We start from the raw sequence: 21,264 nt of genomic DNA on the forward strand, positions 1-21,264 counted from the left end.
ACTGTTGCTTAACCTTGACAAAATGTACATACAAAATGCAAACATAATAGAACACTATCTGTTGAGGATAAAATCGTACTTGATTTTACTAGGGGCCTGAAGTACATATCTAGTAGCCTCATTTTTTGCGAATAAAATTAATTCAATTTATTTCAGTGTTCAATTGAGTTCATTTTCATAATTCTGGGCTAGGTCCCTTATTTTGACATTCGGAAAATGAATAACAACTGCCTGCGTTTACTATGCAGTGATATTTAAACGCTTACCGTGACAGCAGGCAAAATTTTAAATTGAACACTTTTTACCCGTCCCGCCAGAGGCGCCTCTAGCATACTGAGCGCCCTGGACCACTACAATGTAGCGCCTCGTTTTTGATTGTTTTTAGTTTGTATTTGTAAGATTAAATAAAAAAAATTGAGACATTTTTGAAAAAGGATTCTGGTGGAAAAATACTGTCAAAAGTAAACTAAAATTCAGTGTTTAAAAAACGCCCAAATGTATGCTTCGTGTCCTGCCGCAGGACATGTAGGACATTTTTTTGAGATACAAGAAAAAAAGCAGGAATTCCAATTAATGTTCAAAAATTTATTATTTTTATAGGGACTTCCAAATCGTCGATTTTCGTCGTTGTTTCACTTATTCGGTGAATTGCAGCTGTTAGAACTGCCTGTCCCTCAGTCGATTCATGTCGATTCAAATTTGTCTGCGGTTAAGCTCGAAAATAAAAAATAAATGGCCAAAAGGGTGTCAAATCAATTTCTAATTCCTTTCAATTCCTTCAATTACGGGAATAATTCCGTTTTGGCGGATTTGCACTTTAATTCCTACTATTTCCTAGGATCTAAAAATTTCCTTGACTCTTTAAAATTCGATAATTTTCTAAGATTTCCTTCAAATTTAAAGACAAAAGAAAACGACGAAAAGTTTCGTAGCTGCTGAAGTATCCGGTTAATGAGAATTGAAGGAAATACTAGAAATTGAAGGAATTTATATTGATACTAATTGATGGAATTACAAGGAATTGGAGGAATATTAGGAATTGACTGGAAATACTATAAATTGAAAGTAAATGAAAGGAAACAATCAGCGAATGAACTGTATATTTTACAAACCGAAAAGTCAAGACCAGAAACCTGCAGCGAGTTAAAGATCAAGTTTTTTTTTGCATTCTCTTGGTTCTTTCGTTCATCATACTTTCCCGTATTTCCTTTCATTTATGTTCAATTTCTCATATTTCCAGTCAATTCTTTGTAATTTTTTCAATTTCTAGTATTTTCTTCGATTCATATTAATTACCGGATGTTTCGGTCATTCCTTCGAGAGTGTATTACCCAAGTAGTATCCCCCTCGTCCAGAGTAATTAGATCAGCAAGTAAAGTGTCTTGAGCTTTGACGATTCTTATTATCATTATAGTGTTTCTTGTCAAAAAAGAGCTGCCATTTGAGTACTAAATTTAAAATCCTGTGTAAAAAAAGAGCGAACAATGGGCGACGGTTCAAAATCTTTCGTTCAAATGACATTATTTTTAACGTGGATGGCAGTTCTTAACGTGGATGGCATTTCAAACGGCCTTGAAGATGATCTATAGTGCGATTAGTATTAGTTACTTGACTATTCTCACTTTGTGCCATTAGTACCTACCTTCAATTAATAGGGGAACAGAGTTTCAGTCTTGATTTCAACTTACGAAAAAACACTGCCGTGTGTTGTCGTGCCGGACTACGTTCTTTCATTAAGTGCACCAGCCACAGCCACACCTTAACCGACTTTAAATGTTACATTCGCTATTCGTAGTATAAATGGCTTTGGAATCATAAATCTTCGAAAGACGAAATTGCATTTCATTGAATCCATCAATACCACCATCTGTTGGAGTACTTGCTGCCAGCACTTAATAGAAATCGATTGTAGCTTAGTGCATGGGTTTAAAACACTCACATACATATGTATCAAATAATAGATGTACCTCGTCTGACCCACTTTTGTGAAAGCAAAGCAAATGTTCGGAAATAAATAATTAAACAATTGAAGCAAAGCAAAAACCAACAGAAGGAAATCCAAGCATAGTTTTCAGTCTCTCGGTGTATACATTCATTATCGACCACACTATAGAACTCTCGCCAAACGATTAAAACGAAACGTAAAACTGAAAAGTTTGAGCTTTTAATGCAAAAAAAAAAAAATTAAATGAAAAGTAGCTTTGGTAATGAAAAAGCAATTGCGAAAGCCATAGCTAAATGCAATCAACCATAAAACTACACATTTTTAATCTACCAGTTTAATTTAACTGCTCGTTTTTCGTGCAAAAGTAAACTAAGAACAACTTCAACTTATACACGTAACTATGTTTGCTTCCAAGTTTTTGTCCGTTAAAATCGTTAAAATGCAAAAGCGCAACTAAATTTCAATAAATTTACAGGTATAAACACTCTTGCCGTATAGGTTAAGTACTAGGCCCCAACTTGACTAGGGCCAGGTCCCTTGACTGACTGAATTTATCTATCAATTTTTGCCATTGTTACAAAAAATCGTAAAACTGGGCCGCGATTCTCATGGGATCGTAACTCCAAATATTCGTAACTTGACACTTGTGTATATAAAATCGCATAAGAACTGTCAAGTTACGAATTCGTAAACTTACAAAAATACGAAAAGCTGCACCTATTTCCTCTTACATTGCTCATTCCTTTTGTTTTATTGAAAACAAATTTTCGGAATAAACATAGCGCACTGTCTTACATTTTAAACCGATCACAGCGGGAATACGGCCCTCGCTTCGCTCTGCAAAGTTCACACTTGTTCAATTTTGACAAACAACTACGACAGACAACTACCACGAAATCACTAAAAAAATTCTTTTCAGACTAACTCCAAGATTATTACTCCGATACTTTCCATTAACAAACTTAGCCTTAGGAATTTCAGTCTTCGTCAAATAAAAATAAGGTTTTTTGAGATCCGTTTACTCGAGTTATCAAGTGTCGAGACGAAAATTCTTTTGGGAATATGACAGAGATCAATGAAAGTGTAAAACAGGTATGGTCTATTGTCCACCCGGAGGACATAAAAATTTGATTTTCGTACTTAAACGCACTCATTTTCATATTATTTTGACATTAAATGTGAGTGCGTTTAAGACGAATTCGCCGATCGACCATACCTGTTCTAGACTTTCATTGACATAGATCACTCGTCCGGTATTTAACCTCAGGAATTTAATTCCCCATCGAATAAAAAAAGTTTTTGAAAATCCGTGGGGAACGTTGGGAATTACTCAATCATAGCAGTGAACATTGTGTGACAAACATTTTAGAGTGTTTATCATCCGTAGGACCCATGACTTTTAGTCAAGGGAATAATATTCGAAATTCAGGTCGAAACAGAATTAATATTTAAGGTTTCTACACATACAGTAATCACCCTAATGTAGAACGGAAAATTAATTAAAACAAAAAATGTGAATTATATTAATGGTGAAAGGTTATGCTCTCCACTAATATCACTGTGTAATATAATATGCAAATTTTATTCGACCTTTTCCACCTGAAACCCCAATTCTATTACATTTTACTAAGGGTGAATATAAGGTGTGATATCGTCTTGTGATAGTCCCTTTGCAATAAAAAAAAGAGAATGAAAAACATTGACCATGTTAGTCAGACGCTTGTTTCACATCCACATTACATATACGACAGATAAAACGACCTAATTCGCATGCAGTATAATAACCAATGTAATGGATACTGAATTCACTATACATATGAAACGGGTATTGTCCTTGTTACGTTAGATGCGATGCCCCAGGTATACAGTTTAATAACCCAAGCACACTGAACGGTGTGTGTCGGTGCTAACAAAATAAAAACTTCAAATAAATGATTTATATCGGTCGCTTACCCTTATCATAATCAAATATCAAACATTTTGTAACATTACCTATCAGTGTAGCGATGATGAAAAATGAGATGAATTGTTTTTCGTTCTGTGCGATATTTTTTCTTTTGTTTGTTATGTCGACGGATGGGTGGAGAGTGGAAAAACTGTATGTATATTGTATAATAATACGAAGCATGCATGGAGAATGGAGGGCGGAACAGGAAGAATTAAATTGGCTTTCACTGAACTTTTGTGATGTATGATAAAGAAGGTTTTTTTTATGAAGAAAAACATTAAAGGAGACCCGTACGTACTAGTTAAAATTCTCTTTTTGTTGGGTAAGTTAAAACGCCTTCATTTCCTTCATAAATCATGAAAATCGATTGAACCGAATTTTCTGGCCAGTTTAGGTGTGTCCACAAATAGGACCCAACACATAACCAATCGCTTCTCTCTTAACAGCAACTCTCTAAGTATCATTTTCACAGAGTTATTTCATTTTTTATGAAATCCAATATGGAAACTAGCGGCCATTTTGTTAGGAAACTGTAAATAGTACTGCCGCTTTACGATTGTCACCTTTTCAAATCAAAGATAGACATGAAAATGGGAGAAAATTTACTTGATTTATATGCAAAAACACCACTGTACCTTCACTGTACGGCCGAGTAGCTCAGTGGCATAATATGTAAGCAAAAAAAAACTTGGCCAGCCTTCTTTTCCGACTATATTTCTGGACCTACAGTCACACTCAACTAATTTTGATTATCTTGGAATTGAGTCCTAGACTTAGCCTTCCTTTTGTTCTACGAACAGAGCAAGGAAAAAATAAAATATCGAAATCGGAAGCGCGGGACCAAAGGACGGACATTTTTTGATTCACAGATTTGTCAACTTGTGAAAACCACAAAAGGTTGCCTACATCCGCCCCTTTTACAATTGAAATTGAAATTTACTCGTATGTTATGTTGCTGGTCATGAATAATTCAACTTCTTGGTGATTTTATAGCACGGGATAATAAACTACGTTTGATATACGAGGAAGAATGATCCAAAAAATCTTATTTTTGACTCTGGTTAGAGTGTCCACAAATCAGTGATTCGAATTCGCCTTTTGTTACAAGCTCCAGTTGAACTCATAAGACCCACGTACTTCGTACGGGTCTAAAAAGGAAGTTGCAGTGTTGAAAATGTTATTTTCTGGCGTACATCAAAACTCAGAACGGTGTTAGATGTTGGGTGTGTGTTCAGATATAAAAGTACTGTTTGGCCAAACAGGGTAGCTAAATAGAGAGAAAAAACAGAACGAAAAAAGAACCAGGAAACGTCGTACATTTTCCTGTATTTTTAAGGGAATTAAATTGAAATTGAATGGAAATATTATTTTGTGTATTCGTTTTTCGTCATTGAATGGGGTAAAGTGAGAATTTTTTTTTGTACACAAATTGAATTCGAAATTATTGGCAATTTTGTTTAGTATTATTAAAGAGGCGTTTGTAGCATTAGCATGAACGCGAGAATATGACCGATGGGTATGGCATTGATTATGACAAATTTTGAATACGATTTATTTACCGAAGTAAATTGAATGTGGTTCGTCGTCACATTTATTGTGTCTTTGTAAATATGAATTGGAAAAAGAAAACGTTCTATAAGAGAATATAGAAGGTCGAGCTTGTTTGAGCTGCTTGCAAAATTGTAAAATAGTAAAGTAGGTCACTTGTACTAACTGACATACGTAACAATTTGAAATTAAATTTCAAACCTAGTTTTAAACTCAAAATCCACTATGGATTTACAGTGATCCTCTGAGAGATTTTTAGAGGACTTTTTGTACAGTTCTTTTCTGGATTTTTAAGATTTTCCATCGATTTTTAAGAATTTTATTTAAAAGTCTTAAGGATCGTTCATATTGTTGTAATAGTGATAGACAGAAATAACCGTCACGCGTTTCGTTACGTTATTAAGGATTTTTTTCTCACTTTTTGAGGATTTTCATCGATTTTGAGGATTTTCAAGGATTTTGACATGTTTCTTTCGGAATTGAGGATTTTTCTCGATTTTCAAATTCAACGATTTTGCCAGGTTTGAATTTTCGAATTTCAATCGATTTTGAAAATTTTCCTCGATTTTCAAGATTTTTGAGAAATTTAAATTTTTAGAATTTTCAAAGCATTTTCAATGGTTTCTTGTTCAGTTGACAGAAGACTTTCTACCGACACAATTTAAATGGTCTGCCTCAATTTACATAAGAACCTTAAGAGCGTTCAAGGGTTTAGCTTCGGACAAAGACCAAATATTATAGCGTCATCTCTTTTAATTGAAATGAAACTCTTATTGTGTCTTCAATAACAAACAAACAAACAAAACAAAATGGCCGCCGTGATAGAAACAAAATTGTTTTTGGTTGATTTCTTAAAAATAAAAACTTATTTCAAAAAATTGAAAACATAATTTCGTGGTTCGTGACGTAAGAAACGGTTTTGATATAGGAACTTACGTGATTATTCTCGATGTACTGCCGAAAAAATGTACCTAAAGTGGAAAAAATTTTTGCCTTGCAGACATGTTTTAATTAGGCTCCCGCATATGAATTTATTTCAATTCCATATACAAGGATCAAGTAAAAATTATTCTACACTATGCCAAAAAAATATGTTGTTTTTTTATAAAGTTGATTAAAAGTGACGAATCTAAATAACAAAATTTAAAGGGTCAAATTCTAAAATTTAAAGGAGATTTGGTTTGAGCCTTTGATAAAAATCCAGATACTTTAACATGTAAATTGTAACAGCTTCTTGTGAATAATTAAGATGGCGTTTCATGAAAATGAAACAATATTATAAATGTGAAAACACATTTTTGTTAAGTAGGGTTCGTAACCGTTCGTCCATTTTTTGTTGTATTCCATCTCTTGCATCCTGAGAATTATGTTCCTAAACATGCCCTATTTTTCGCGCAATGATGATTCTTGTCCGAAGCTAAACCCTTGTACGCTCTTAACTTTTGAAAAAAAGTATAAAATCCGCCAAAAGCAAAAATCGTAAGAACATTAACTTGAAAAAAATTAAATTGATGGACAAGACCGAACTGGTCATTTTATGTACCAGTACATATTTTTCGTAAATGATCCTTTGTTCCTTCCTCGTCTTAAAATAAACTCAGGACTATGCTTCCGTGGCATCATTAATCAAATTATCCAAGACTAAAATGTTGATGAAAATGTGAGTCTTTTATGAGAAGAAAAACACACAAACGCAAATCCTATCCTCATTGTAGCATTGAAATGTTTTGCGACTGCCAAACAAACAAATAAACAAACAAATCAATTAATTTTCCCAACATCATTCATCACCACCGCACCACCTTCAAGTGCAACCGTTCCATACCGAATAAAGTCCTTTTGAAGAGCACCGTGAACATGATTTCCGTTCTCAAATGATGTAGCACTTTTTTTTCTACATTCTTCTCGTAATACAATACACGTTCCGTATTTCTAAAGAACATTTCCGAATTCAAATTTCACCATCATAGCGACAAAATAGGAATGTTGTTGCTTGTTCATTTGCTTTTCTCTATTAATACAATTGAGCAAGCAGAAGTAGGTATGCTGAGAAAAAACGTAGGAAAACATAAAACCACTAATAATCAATGGCATTTACTAATTTGATCGTATCAAAACCAACACTTCAACCGCACAAAATTAATCATTTCGGCATTTTGTATACAATTTTCTTTGTATCGCCCAATAAATTTTCCCATTTCTCAGGATTATTGCCCCGGCAAAGTATGCGAAATAAAACGTTAACCATTAATTTATTCCACTTTTAATACAACCCGGTCTGGAAGCAATTTCGTTTGCACATCTACCAACTCGACACTACAACAATACCATAATTCATTAGATTAAAATAATTTGTAATTATTAAGGCTGACAAATATCAGCGGGAGACATATATACCCACACGCGGAAGGGTAATAAACACAAGGATTATAATGTTTGCTTTATGTAGAGCGCGAATTCTCAGGTCTAGGTTTAGACCATGAACGAATACATATTTTAGGATACTGGAAACCACAAAAAATTGGTTATCGGTTTTTCCTTCTATTCAAACGTTTTTAGTTGTAGGCTACACCACACAATACGATAAGAGGTGCCTACATCACATTATTCAATTTGCAACACGACAGACACGAAAATAATGAAATCTATAAGTGAGACCGACAGTGACATTGTTGTGTTTCTTCCCGCGATGAACACAAAACATTTTCACAAAAATGGCAACCGAAGTCTCGTTTTCGTGAAGATCGGTTGCGCTCTGGATTAACAATATTCAAACAAAAACTCTACTTTTCATTCGTGTAAAATACTATTGTATTTTAACGAGGTAAACACAACATTTTTTTCATAACAAAGGCTTCCGAAGTTTCAGTTGAGGGGGAGACAATGACTGTTTTCTCGCCCTGCGTTGTGAAAAATTATTTGCAACGATGTGTCGAGAGAAGAGCGGCGAAAATATTCTGCTCAACAAAAATTAGTCCTAACAATCTGATAGGTCGATTACAAGGGTTACCTTATCGAAAATGAGATGAAAATGGTACGCACGGTTGACATATTTTTATGCAAGCGAATTTCTAGCAAATTATAACCTAAATGAAACGGAATTCTAAGACGTTTGGGTTTTTCTTTTTTTTCGTCACGATTTTCTTCGTAGAGACAATTTAATGATTGAAGAACGTCAGAGAATTTCCATCCCAAGACAAATGTATGAAAATAGTGAAATTTTAACTCAACAGATTCTTATCTAACAAAATGCAAGTGTTTGTCGTATGATCTCACGAGTACGGTAAAGTAAAGGCTGAAAGGCTATTTTTGCCGATTTGAAAACGAATTCGTTTTTGGAAAATAACTATTGCCGGTGCCTAGAAAGTAATTGCACTTTTTCGGTGTTTTAAACCTGACATTAATACTGTCACCGTTGCTATTGTTTTGCAATGTTCGTGACGTCATTATTATTATCCTGTCCTAGGATTTTAAAATTTACATTAAAAGCAGTCCACTTTCCATGTGTTTTCTCTTATACAATAAATCATCGTATTGGTGCAGGGTTTAATTCTCACACTAATGCGTCGGATACCATTTCAAACCTAGCAGCAAATAATAAAAATCTCTCTGCCTATAAAAGCATTGTACAAGCCTACAGCATGGGTGTCACATAAACAACTCAATAATTTGCTTAAAAAACCTCCGCATTATGAGTAATTTTGACGTTATTTTTTGTTGTGTAAACTCACATGCAAGAGACGACAAATACACCCAACTACCGTTTATTTGTCATGTGGCCCATATTTTATACCCCGTGTTTAATGTCGAAAGTCATTCACCGTAGCATGGCTGTCCTGTCTGCATATAAATGGCCTTTGTTTCCAAATAAATCTTTAATGCAGCAGAAACCACAATTATATGCCCAGCCCACCCAAATTGGATGAAGTTTTCCAAAAAAAAAAAAAAAATTAAAAGAGATCTGCATGTTGCGGATACACCACATCTAAATTTTGTGTACAGCAAATTACTAAAGCGATGGTACTCGTATAATGAGACAATGTTTTCAATAGGATAAGAAACTGTAAAAAAGAAGAAGAAAAGTTTGACGCTATGAAATGTATAGTCCGCAGGGAAGGAACAATTTGCTAACTTTTTTTTAAAGTATTATTGTCTGCTGTGCATTTTACAACGACAGTCGTTATTACACCTAGGGGAACAAATGTAGTGCTCTGCTGTACACTAATTGTTTTCGATTTCAATTGTAACGATTTTCTGTTGGCTTTTGTTGACTCAAAAAATGTTTTCCGTTGGGTAGAGGTTAGAACAAATGATGGAACAAAGTAAAGTTTATTGGGTCTACCGACAATGGAATAATAAACATTACCTACTTTGCGTTAAATTTCCTGTCAATAGAAACCTAAGATCTACCATCCAAAACTAGTAGTTGAGGAATTGGTACGATGGAAGTTAGATCTGTATATTCTCGTTGCGGTGCGCCAGGACACCGTAACTCAAAATCTTTTTTATAAGAAAATTTTGATCTATTTTTTAACTTAACTTAACTTAACGTCATAGGGAAATGACAGGACAGTTTCCCGAAAATGTCTGACATATTTTATCACAAAAATATTCACCGAAAAAAATTCAAAGAAACTCACCTCTTATACTTTTCATTGTAGTCGGGCATTGTCGCGACAAAAACACAGAAAATATTTAACTCCGCTATTACAAGTACTAGAATAAATGTTTGCTGTCACTTCGGCTGTAAAATATTTTCTTTCAAAAAAGTGTCGGACATTTTATAAAAATCACCAAACAGTTGACAAAAAGTTGCGTATACATAATATTCACCGACCATTTTTCAAAGCTTTACGAGAGCTCAGTGGAAATTGTTAGTTCAGATTTCACACTTCTTTAGTAATCTAACAAGACTTCGCTAAGTCTAATTATGCGACCTTTTTGAGTAAAAATCTCCTCTGAGCTCTAATAATTCTTCTCTGAGCTTTCACAAACCTTCGCTGAGGTCTAATAATTCTCCGCTTGGCTTTGGGAAGTGTCCGTTAGGTACAAGCAAGTTGTAGTAAGGCCTAATGTAGCTAATCGGACACTCAATTAACAGCGGAACCACAGCTAAGTGGAGTCTTAATAAATCATAGCGGACACTTAGTAGGTATCTCCTGATGCTTATTGAGTGTTCTCTTAGCTTAATTGTGTTACTACAACGTGCTAAGGCCTGACGGACCCTTACTGAAGCCTTGCGGAGAATTATTAGAGCTCAGCGGAGGTTTGTTAAAGCTCAGCGGAGAATTATTCGACCTCAGCCGATATTTTTATTCAAAGAGGTGGCATAATTAGACTCAGCGAAGTCTTGTTAGCTTACTAAAGAAGTGAAAGATTATACAATTTTAATAAATGTCTACCATCGTTGAAATGTCCAACAATTTTTTGAAAGAAAATATTTTACTGCCGAAGTGAACACAGCAAACTAGGGATGATATACGTTCAAAATTATAGATAATATCAATCGAAAGAAATTATCGATAATCGATTAATTATCAAAAATTATCAAAATATCGATATTTTGATATTTGTCTGAAAATTCATGATCATGTACCGATACATCGGAATATATCGATAAATATCGGAATTTCGGACCGAAATGTCGATATATCGAATTATCGATATCTTGATAATTATCAAAATATCAATAATTATCGATTTTCGAAATTTTTTTGATAATTTTCGATAAAAAAAAGTCGATAATTATCGATTATCGATATTCGATAATTATCGATAATCATTATCATTATCGCCCATGACTACAGCAAACATTCATTCTAGTACTGATAACAGCGGAGTGTCACAGTTGTGTCGAAATATTTTCTGTGTTTTTGTCGTGACAAAACAAACAAAAACTTTTTGTTTTTACATCGAGTAAAAAAAGTTTAGTGTTCGAATATGCCTTGGCGACCTAAAGAGACTCTGCCCGAATACAATGAAAAGTATAAGAGGTGAGTTTCTTTGAATTTTTTCGGTGAATATTTTTGTGATAAAATTTTCCATACATTTTCGGGAAACTGTGACGGGCCTTAACTTATAAACTTGATATGAGTCTTTTTACTAGGCCAGGAATGGAAGTACTATTTTAAGGAAACATTTTTCAACGTTTTCTTAAATTTTCCAGGACTTTTCCAATATTTCCTAATTTTCCAAAAAATTTCTTGAAAAAATTCACAAAATTTAGGAAAGCATTGAAAAACGTTTATTTAAGTCATTCTAAATGGCACTCTCGAGCTGAGAAGTCATTTATTCCAAAGCAAAATGGAGACAGGGGGCACCATTTGCTAATCACAATAATTTTCGAGTTGGCACCAGCTCACTTGAATTATAGAAACGTTTTCTACTTAAATAATGCTCAAGAACGCAGCCAAGTGTCAGGGGGGAAAGTATTCTCAATTGAAAATCGTTTTACAGCCATAGTCCGCCTCAAAGATGTATTCATACCCATTGAATCAGTCGCTACAGAGATTCACTATATCCACTTCAGTTAAATTATGACAATAGAAATGGACTCATGTTTTCCGTCTTATTCCATAGAAACGATCGTTTCTATTGTTATGTTGAGTCTGACTTAAACCCATTATTCATTTCTATTCCCATATCCATATATCATTTTCACAAAAACCATTCCAGTCGGGGCCTCGAAACTGGGTAATTTATCATCTAATGATATTAGACTGTGCACGGACTTTAATTTATTCACCGAATAAAAATTGATATCAAACGAAAACAATCACATTTCGATGAGCTTCAGAAAACCCCCCTGCCACCGGGGCACATAAAATTATCTCGTTTTGCATAGGCATATAAACGGTGTCTGTCATATACATCTTACACATATATACCTTTTAGCGCTATTGTTTCATTTTCATTTTATGGAAAGTCAACATTATTACATGCCGTAAAGTTTTGTGGATCAAGTTTCCGAATTCAATGTGTTATCGTTTCATATAGAGACACACACTTTCCATGCATGTCCGTCGTGTATACTGATGAGGTGAAGAGAATTCGAAGAATGTGTGTGTGTGTTTGTGTGAAATGATCTTATTCCCTTGTGAGTGAGTGGGCGGGCGAGTGGGCGAATTGTACACAGAATCGATAGTGGCATGAGGATGGTAAAGTTTTAAAGTTTCTAAAGCTTTCGGTATCTTCGTGAAAATGAGATAAACTCTTTCACTTTATTGCCTGGAATCGATGGAGAAAATCTGCTTTATAATCCGGACGTTGAAACTGTAACTGGTACAAAAAAAGTTTCTTTGAAAAAAATGCGAGGAATTAATTTATGGTGAAAATCAACACTTTTTGCCATATGTTTGAACGATTATCATATTTCCATATAATTTTCTTTATAGCAGAGGTTCCAGCACAATCATGCACTAAACTAGCGCAGTGCTCAATTTTTTATATGCTTTTTACGTTCCACCTATTAAACTTTTATTATAAAAAAAATATTTTATCGCTTTTCACTGGGTCTTAAATGGAAACGATATTTTTTCTTCGTTAGATTCGGGTTTTTGTTTTCTGCATTAAAAACCCGGGGAGCATCCACTATGAGCACCATTTATATATAAACGAATTTTTGCTTGCTTGTTCAGTTATGATTCCATGATTACTGCTATATGGTTGTAATATCGAATTTATGAACATTTAGAATGTCAGCATAAATTTTAAAAGGTTTTCTTTATCTAATCTTTGATACACATATAATAGGCTCTTTCTCTCTATATATAAATACCTTTCGGTTCTCCGGTGTATCATTTATTTTATCGTTTTCATTTATTTATGTGGGTACAGGTACACAAAGATTGAATTTTAATGAAAATATGATTACTTAGCCTTCCGATCGTAAATTATTTTTACTTTTTTTATGTTGTTGTAAATTTTAAACACAACCATGTACAGGTGTAGTGGCGAAGATATTGACTGAGCTCGACATTGATTTCTTCATAAGAAATTTGATGTCTTTATTCATAAGAACACAACAACGAGAATGTTTTTTTGAATGCTTTGGTTTTCCACTAATTCACAATAATTTATATGCACTAGGTCCCACCTGTTGGGCGGGTCAGATCCCTTGACTGTTTGTCTGAGCTTCTGAATAGTATTTTTGTTGGCAATGATTTATTGATTTATAACAATGAAATGTAATTTTGTATGTTGATGGCCACAAAAACGCATTTAGAAGAAGAACTAAAGTTGAAGCATTATAATTTGATCGATTCTATTCATTTTTAAATAATTGCAGTTTTTCAAGAAATCATTTCGAAAACATTACAGTATAAAAGCTTACACATGCGCATTAGAGCTGTTTACTCGCGGTATACCTGTGGGTAATCCGTTCAAATGCACGTGCCTAAGCTTTTATACTGCAATGTTTTCGAAATGATTTCTTCGAAAACTACAATTATTTAAAAATGAATTAAATGAGTAGAATCGATCAAATTATAATGCTCCGACTTTACTAGAATAAATCTCTCATTGATGATTTATTTCTGTTTAGTTTCACTGAAAATCTTCGAAACGTTGTATATAAAATTCCACGGTAAAAACTGACGTATGTTTTCAATTAAAAAAACTCGTGTGAATTGCACTTCACACTCATTAATTTTGGTTCTGTTTTTTCGGTTTTGTTTACAAGGCAAAATCAAATAACAAGACTTCAGATCTATTAAATGTAATGATTTACCTACACACGAATGTATGCGTAAGCATCGATATGCATTCGGCATATCATTGTTCTGTTATCATTGTAAGTTTTAGTTCTCGTATTGATGTCGTTCAATAAACATCTTGTTAAGATCAACTGCTGGTTTTCATACGTTCAACAAGATCGTTTCAACAATGAGTAGAAAAGGCTTCTTTCGAGAACTACTCCCAGATGGTTGAATCGATGCCACCCATTTTCGAACGAGACCTGAGGATTTCAATACTTCATCGAATAAAAAAACGTTTTTGAAAATCCGTTGAGATTTACTCCAGTTGTCGTGTTAACCAAGAGTAGAAAAGGCTTCTTTCGAGAATTTCTCAGAAAAACATATTTAGAATAGAAGAAGAACTACTAGAACGGTCTAATAAATCTCTCATTGATGATATAATTCTAGTTAGTTTCATTGAAAATTTTCGAAACGTTGTCTATAAAATGACACGGTAAAAAATGGCGCATGTTTTCATTGAAACTTAAACTCGTGTGATTTGCAGCCCTCCCTTCGCTTTGGCCGCAAACTTCACACTCATTAATTTTGGTTCTGTTTTTAGCCCCGTACGAAGTACAAAGGGGCTTATAGGATTACGATGCCGTGTGTAATTGATGGAATTCGAAGCAGACGGTAAGGGCAAAGTGTTTGCCTATGTTCATAGATGACGAATCTGCAATAAAAATTTTGTGTGTCCGTCTGTCCGTCTGTCACGTCGATATATTGAGTAAATCAAATCCGATTTCAAAAAAATTTTTTTCCTTGAAAGATAGTCGAAATAGTGAGGCTATGTTCGAAGATGGGCATATTCGGGTCGGCCCTTCGTGAGTTAGGGCCACCTAAGTGATTTAAGGTCTTTTGGTGATATTTATGGCAAAATAAACGATGGAAATGTAAATGACACGGCAAATGATAGGTATTGTCAATACCAATCCAGGAAAAAAAAGTTTTTTAAAATCTGGTGAGTGGACCGTGAGTTAGGGCCTTAGATGTGAAATGCTACTAGTGCCCTATGTGTATTTTACATAGAACTCGAGTAAATTTCATTCGTTTTTCGTAATTTTTGTTTGATTTGGAAGGTAATCGAATGCCGAATAGGTTGTTGTTGAAAATAAAAAATTTGGATCCTTGGCCTATGGCCGCTACTAGGGCCCTATGTGTATTTCACATATAACTCGAGTAAATTTCACCCGTTTTTCGTAATTTTTGTTTCATTTGGAAGGTAATCAAAGGCCGAATAGAATGTTGTTGAAAAAAAATTAAATTTGGGTCCTTGGACTAAGGCCACTACTAGGGCCCTATGTGTATTTTACATATAACTCGAGCAAATTTCATCCGTTTTTCGTAATTTTTGTTTCATTTGGGAGGTAATCAAATGCCGAATAGAATGTAGTTGAAAAATTTTTTAAATTTGGGTCCTCGGACTGAGGCCGATACTAGGGCCCTATGTGTATTTTACATATAACTCGAGCAAATTTCATCCGTTTTTCGTAATTTTTGTTTCATTTGGAAGGTAATCAAAGGCCGAATAGAATGTAGTTGAAAATTTTTTTAAATTTGGGTCCTCGGACTGAGGCCGATACTAGGCCCTTCAAAAAATAAAATTTTAGGGCGATTTGAAATTTTTGTTTCATTTGAAAGGAACGTCGTACGGGGCTTCGTAATTGCGCTATGCGCAATTTTTAAGATGTACACATTTCATAATAATTTTACTTTAACTACATTAACCGGCGCAATAGGCTTACGGTCAAAGTAGGGTGACAGACGCACTAGGGTCACGTACGCAATAGATATACGGGTTTGTACGGGGCTCAGTCGCAGCAAACGCTCCGACTGTTCTGATGGCTCGTTTCGATTTTGCTTACAAGGCAAAGTCACATAACAAGAAAAATACTATTGAAATAGATACAAAAATTCTGTTAGCAACATCAGCTTGTTCGTTAGACCAACATAATCTATCTTGGAACCTAACCTCAGGAATTAATTCTCTTCTCCACCAACCATTTTTTTTTTAAATCGGTTGAGAATTCGTAGTGACTATTCGCAGGCGCCTGCCAATAGTCAAATTATTACTAATATTACTATAAGGAGGTCCCTTATACAAAATGCCATTGGCAGGCAAACTTGCGAATAGTGTTTTCCCTTTTACGGAGGCTATTGGCAGGCGAGAATATCGCATTGGTGAAAAAAAAAAAGTTTACTCAAGCCAAGCCTTGGTGGTATGGCCAAGGTAAATATAGTGTGGAGGTAATGTCATATAATATAACTGATTCACACTATAATCTACCTTGACTCAAGCTTCATAATTGATACGATGAGTTTCTTGGCCGTAAAAACCTGTTAGCGAGGTCTAAAAAATATATTGAAAAGCAGCTTGATCAAGTTTTCCCTCTTTGTCTTTTCCAATAAAAATATAAGAACGAGCTAGTTTGTATAGCGTTTATGGTAACGTTATCCGCCATTTTATTATTGAGGTAAATTTGTATATGGAAAGTTAAATATAATGACTCCCGCAAAACTGCATGCACGTGTACGTTATGCATGTTATATGCTTTTAGAACGAGGGATTAATTTTCACTTTAATGAAATGAATACCAAAAACCAACTTGAATTTTCATTCAAGCCCATTTATTTAATAAATAAATATTTTGAGTACTAATGCCTTATTTGATCGAATAAGTGGAAATAAATGAAAAACAGAAACTATACACCGTGCATACCATTAATGCCATGTCAGCTCAAATCGTTCAAAGCGAAAATGTGTGTTGTTGAAGTATTCTTCTCAGGTAATTACGTACAGTTTCCAACAATGTACGCGCACTGTGAAATGCTTTCAACGAAAGCACGTCACGTTGCAACCAGTTTTCTTTTAAGTGTAAGATTACAGATTACGTTACTGTCGTAGAGTAGTAGAGTATTCCAATTACACATACAAAAAGTTCATACCTCTTTTCTGCTGCTATACTAAGCTGTAAGATGAATGGAAGTGTAAAGGTGCGGGAAAGGATCGATTTGAACAGTTAAATAATTTATTGTTGAGGCATTTACGAATGACTAAACATCAATCGTATAAATATTCAGGTGACTGAACTCGTAAATTTTACTCGAATAGTTGATTCATAATAAATTTACATTTATAAAAAAATGGAGTAAATGGATGGTATCAACACTCATTCCGAATGAGTCATTCGTGACAGGCACAGGTTTTTTGTCATCAAATATTCAATTAATTTCACATTCATGTCGATAAACCCTTTTTCATGTATTTGCAGAATGGAATACTTGCATATAAGCTGACGATAAAACGAACTCGGAAACAAATGAAAATCGGTTTAGTAATTTAATTAAAAAAAATATATTTCAATAGAGCCGTAGCTTTTTAACTGCAAGTGTAAACACTCGAATAGGAGACATACAAATTATAAAACAGCATGTGTTAACTATAAACGACACAAAGAAAACATACCTCCTCGTCTGTACGAATGAAACTGCAGAAAATCTCCCTTGACGTTACAATTGTTTTCAGTTCTTCATTCTTTGCTCTCTATATTCTGGTGAAATACCTTGACTCTGGAGAATGAAATGTCGAACTAAAGAAGTTATCTAACTAAAAAACAAACTGAGCACCGTCATTAGTAACAGGACATTTGGCGACTTACTAGTTTACCCTAAAAACTACAAAATCATCATTATTCTCATATCTGAATAAGGTTTTTTCGTGAAGTTCTACTACCCTGACATCTAAAACAGCGCCATATATCATATTCAGCAAAAGAAACTTTGTTTACAAATGGTGAAAACGTCAACAAGATCCATAGGGCATGGATGTAATGTACTAGAAATGTAATTGACATATACAAAAATCTATTACATGTCAGTTTTAAAACAGTATTTCCCTATATGATTACAGTAGACGTGTCAGATTTCAGTGGACGATAGATTTGAGACAATTTCGCTAGTTGAAGTCCTCCCAATTTGACGCCTGTCAAATCAGATCATTTACTATTTCGCATCGAGCTTTCCGCGCTATTTAAGCATGCTAAACCATAAAATACCAATTTGTCCACCGATTCACCACATACACCCGCAATTGTGGCGATGATTTGTGTTTCTAATTCAGCAAAATGTGTAGACTACGTAAACAATAAAACAAAACCTTTTTTCGGGGTAATTTACCAAACATAATTTGCAAATTGTGTGGATAAGAATTAGACATGTGCGTCTCTAAGTAACACCGACGTGGCGCTATGCGTACGTTGCATCCAAGAGCTTAAATAACGGCACTCATTGAGAAAATGAATGGTAAAACCGAACAATGACGCATCGAAAATATCCGATGTCGTCCGCAGAGACCCTAACCTCAACTATTTTCGACCAAAAGTTTGTGTTTCATATATAAAAATGAATGAAATAGTTTCGAGGTTATGGTCCTTGTACAAAAAGACTAAACGTTGTTATTCAATGAGTACTTAATTCATACTAAAATTCGGTTATGATTGCATTCAACGCACTTGAAACAAAAGTGGGACTTTAAATAAGGTACTGAAACTTGACAGTGCTCCATATAAAATTTTACACTGTAAAAAGAGTGGGGATAAAATTCCATACAAAAAGTACTCTATTTGTCAGGTGTAAATTGAAGCACTTTTGCTTAAAGTGCGTTGTTACAATTCAATCTTCTTGCCGCACTCCAAAAATGTCCAACTCAAATATTGGAGTCTTTCCGCCGACAATTTTTTTCCGATCGGCTCACATGACTACGAAGAATAAATGTTAACGTACGAAATTATGCTTTTGTATTATTCTTCAAAAGACCGAACCCAAAGCTTAGGTTCAATATTTGTATTTAAATAATCATCTTGAAACTGTACATTGTATACGACACTAAATCATATGCCCCTAAATATAAAATATAATTTGTGGTTATTTACTTCCGACCAGATTGTTTTCAAAAAAAAAGAAGAGAGAAAGAAACAAAGATAAGTAGGTTAATGCTGTATAAACATCAAAGCCTCCAGAGAAAAAATAAATTTACTAAATTATTGGACCCGAAACCGAGAAACCGAGAAAAGGAATAAAAGAATATCTTTAATACAGTCGAAGAAATTTAGTTTTCGGGTTTTCCAAAGGTATTAATCTTATTTAACCCACACTTTATCCCACAACAATGGAATCCACAAATTTAAATTTAGTTAACTCAGCGGTCGTAATGACGGCGCTGCAGTCACGATTTCAAAATGTGATATAGGGTGGATAAACTAAATTTTGGTTTTGGTTACATTTTCTCTTGGTTTTTAATTATTACATCAGGCTTCTAAATTAAGAGTACCTTTATGCAATATAAACCGTTTGAGTTTGAAAAAAGATGTTTTGTATCAGTGAACGATATAGGAAAGCGTTCAGTACGTCTCAACATACAAAAGAACGTAAAATATAATTGTACATTTAGCCACCCTACGTCCGTCATCGCTTCTATTGTCTTCAAAAACATATTGTGTGCTTGTCATGATAATTATCAGACGTTTGTTTATTTATGTGTCTCATCTAAAATGCTGGCCAGCAAAATTTTGATCATTAAATTCAACGGCAAAATTGATCTAAATGTTAAAGTAATTGTGAATAATAGTGAAGTTAATGTGGTTTTGTTTTCTCTTCATAAAGGAATTTGCATCAGTTCGATGTAAAGTGCGGAGCACCATTGGAAAAAAAACTTGTCGCTGAAGAATGATCAAAAAGTTGCTGGACGCAATAGCTTCAACTAATGCTTTGCAGGATATAGAATCGAAATTAGAGAAACACCAAGAGCCGTCCATTTGAAATCTTCATCATCATCATTTCAACTAAAGGCTTTTTTTTTAACGAAACGCAGATTCGGAACATTCTTTTTCGCCAAATTACAATTTGGCATAGGAAATCAATTCAACTCTTTGTATAAGTGAAGCTCATGATTGAGCTCAATCATGAAAACAGAATCTGGTCAGGAAAAAGATAAGAATATGAATATATGACGAACTTCAAAGTTCCTGATTTATAATCCTGAGATGCCTGCTCATGCAATTATGCGATTTACGATTTCCAAAGAATTTTAATATCAACTTTTAGACAAAATAACAATTTCCAAGTCTGTTTTCTATTTGATTTATTTGATGTATTTCCGACCTCGTTCTAGGGTAATAAAATTTTCTGTGGATTATTTGTAACTTCATGAAAATATTGAGATGGAAAACCTCAGAAACATTCACATAAAAATTATGCTTTCCTAACTAATGTTGAAATAGCCTTTTTGCACTCATTAGGAACTTAGGAAAATAACTACTGGTCGAGACGGTTTACTTGTAGTCCGAAATTATATTTTGGCTTCGTAGAACCCAGATAAACACAAGAGAGAGGAATTATATGATATGCAGTACATACTGTCCCGCAATGAAAGTAGATAAGTAGGTATGGCCAGTCCATACAAGTCGGAGCACATACGGATTTGCATGGCGCCACCTCAAACTAACTCATTTCTAGTGGAAATTTGCACTAGAAATGAGTTTGTTTGAGGTGGCGCCATGCAAGTCCGTATGTGCTCCAGCTAGAACAAATTTGAACGTTTGGCCATACCTATATATTTACTTTCATTGCTGTCCCGTACAATCTTTTTCTAAATAAAAGTTATAGTCAAATCGACAATATTGTATTATTTGGCGATTTGTCATATTTTGGAGTTTCTTCACACTTTGGCGATTTTTCTTGACAATTCATCATATTTAGTTGATTTGTTAAATCATCAAGAAAAGTCTCAGAAGTGTGAAGAAACGCCATAAAGACAAATTTTCAATTCTCTATGATCCTTGGAGTTTCTTTACTCTTTGGCGATATTTCTTGGTTTTTCTTCACATTATGGCGATTTTTCTTGTTGATTTAACAAATCAACCATAAGAGGTTCCGAGCCTACGCTGATATTGTAGCCTACATTTCTGCGTTTCGAAATTTTTGATCGCTGATATCTTTTTACGAGAGCCCTTTTTGAAAAATGTACGACCACATTTTCGAGTAAAAATATGTCAGCTTTGAATAAAAAATAAAATTGTCTGTGAAAGTTC

The 21,264-nt window shown here is 34.2% G+C and overlaps 1 protein-coding gene and 1 long non-coding RNA gene across 2 annotated transcripts in view; one reads left to right on the forward strand and one right to left on the reverse strand.

Moving 5' to 3' along the window:
• The window catches only part of LOC119084135 (kin of IRRE-like protein 3), a 141,326-nt gene that overhangs the window by 74,167 nt on the left and 45,895 nt on the right, over window positions 1-21,264 (forward strand). The window lies entirely within an intron of this gene.
• On the reverse strand, window positions 1,423-20,291 carry LOC119084141. Its single transcript, XR_005089012.1, has 3 exons — window positions 20,281-20,291; window positions 19,666-19,675; window positions 1,423-1,583 (listed from the first exon to the last, which is right to left on the reverse strand). It is a non-coding gene; the product is annotated as an uncharacterized LOC119084141 (long non-coding RNA).

The sequence above is a fragment of the Bradysia coprophila genome, unplaced genomic scaffold, assembly GCF_014529535.1.
Source record: "Bradysia coprophila strain Holo2 unplaced genomic scaffold, BU_Bcop_v1 contig_732, whole genome shotgun sequence".
Taxonomy (NCBI): domain Eukaryota; kingdom Metazoa; phylum Arthropoda; class Insecta; order Diptera; family Sciaridae; genus Bradysia; species Bradysia coprophila.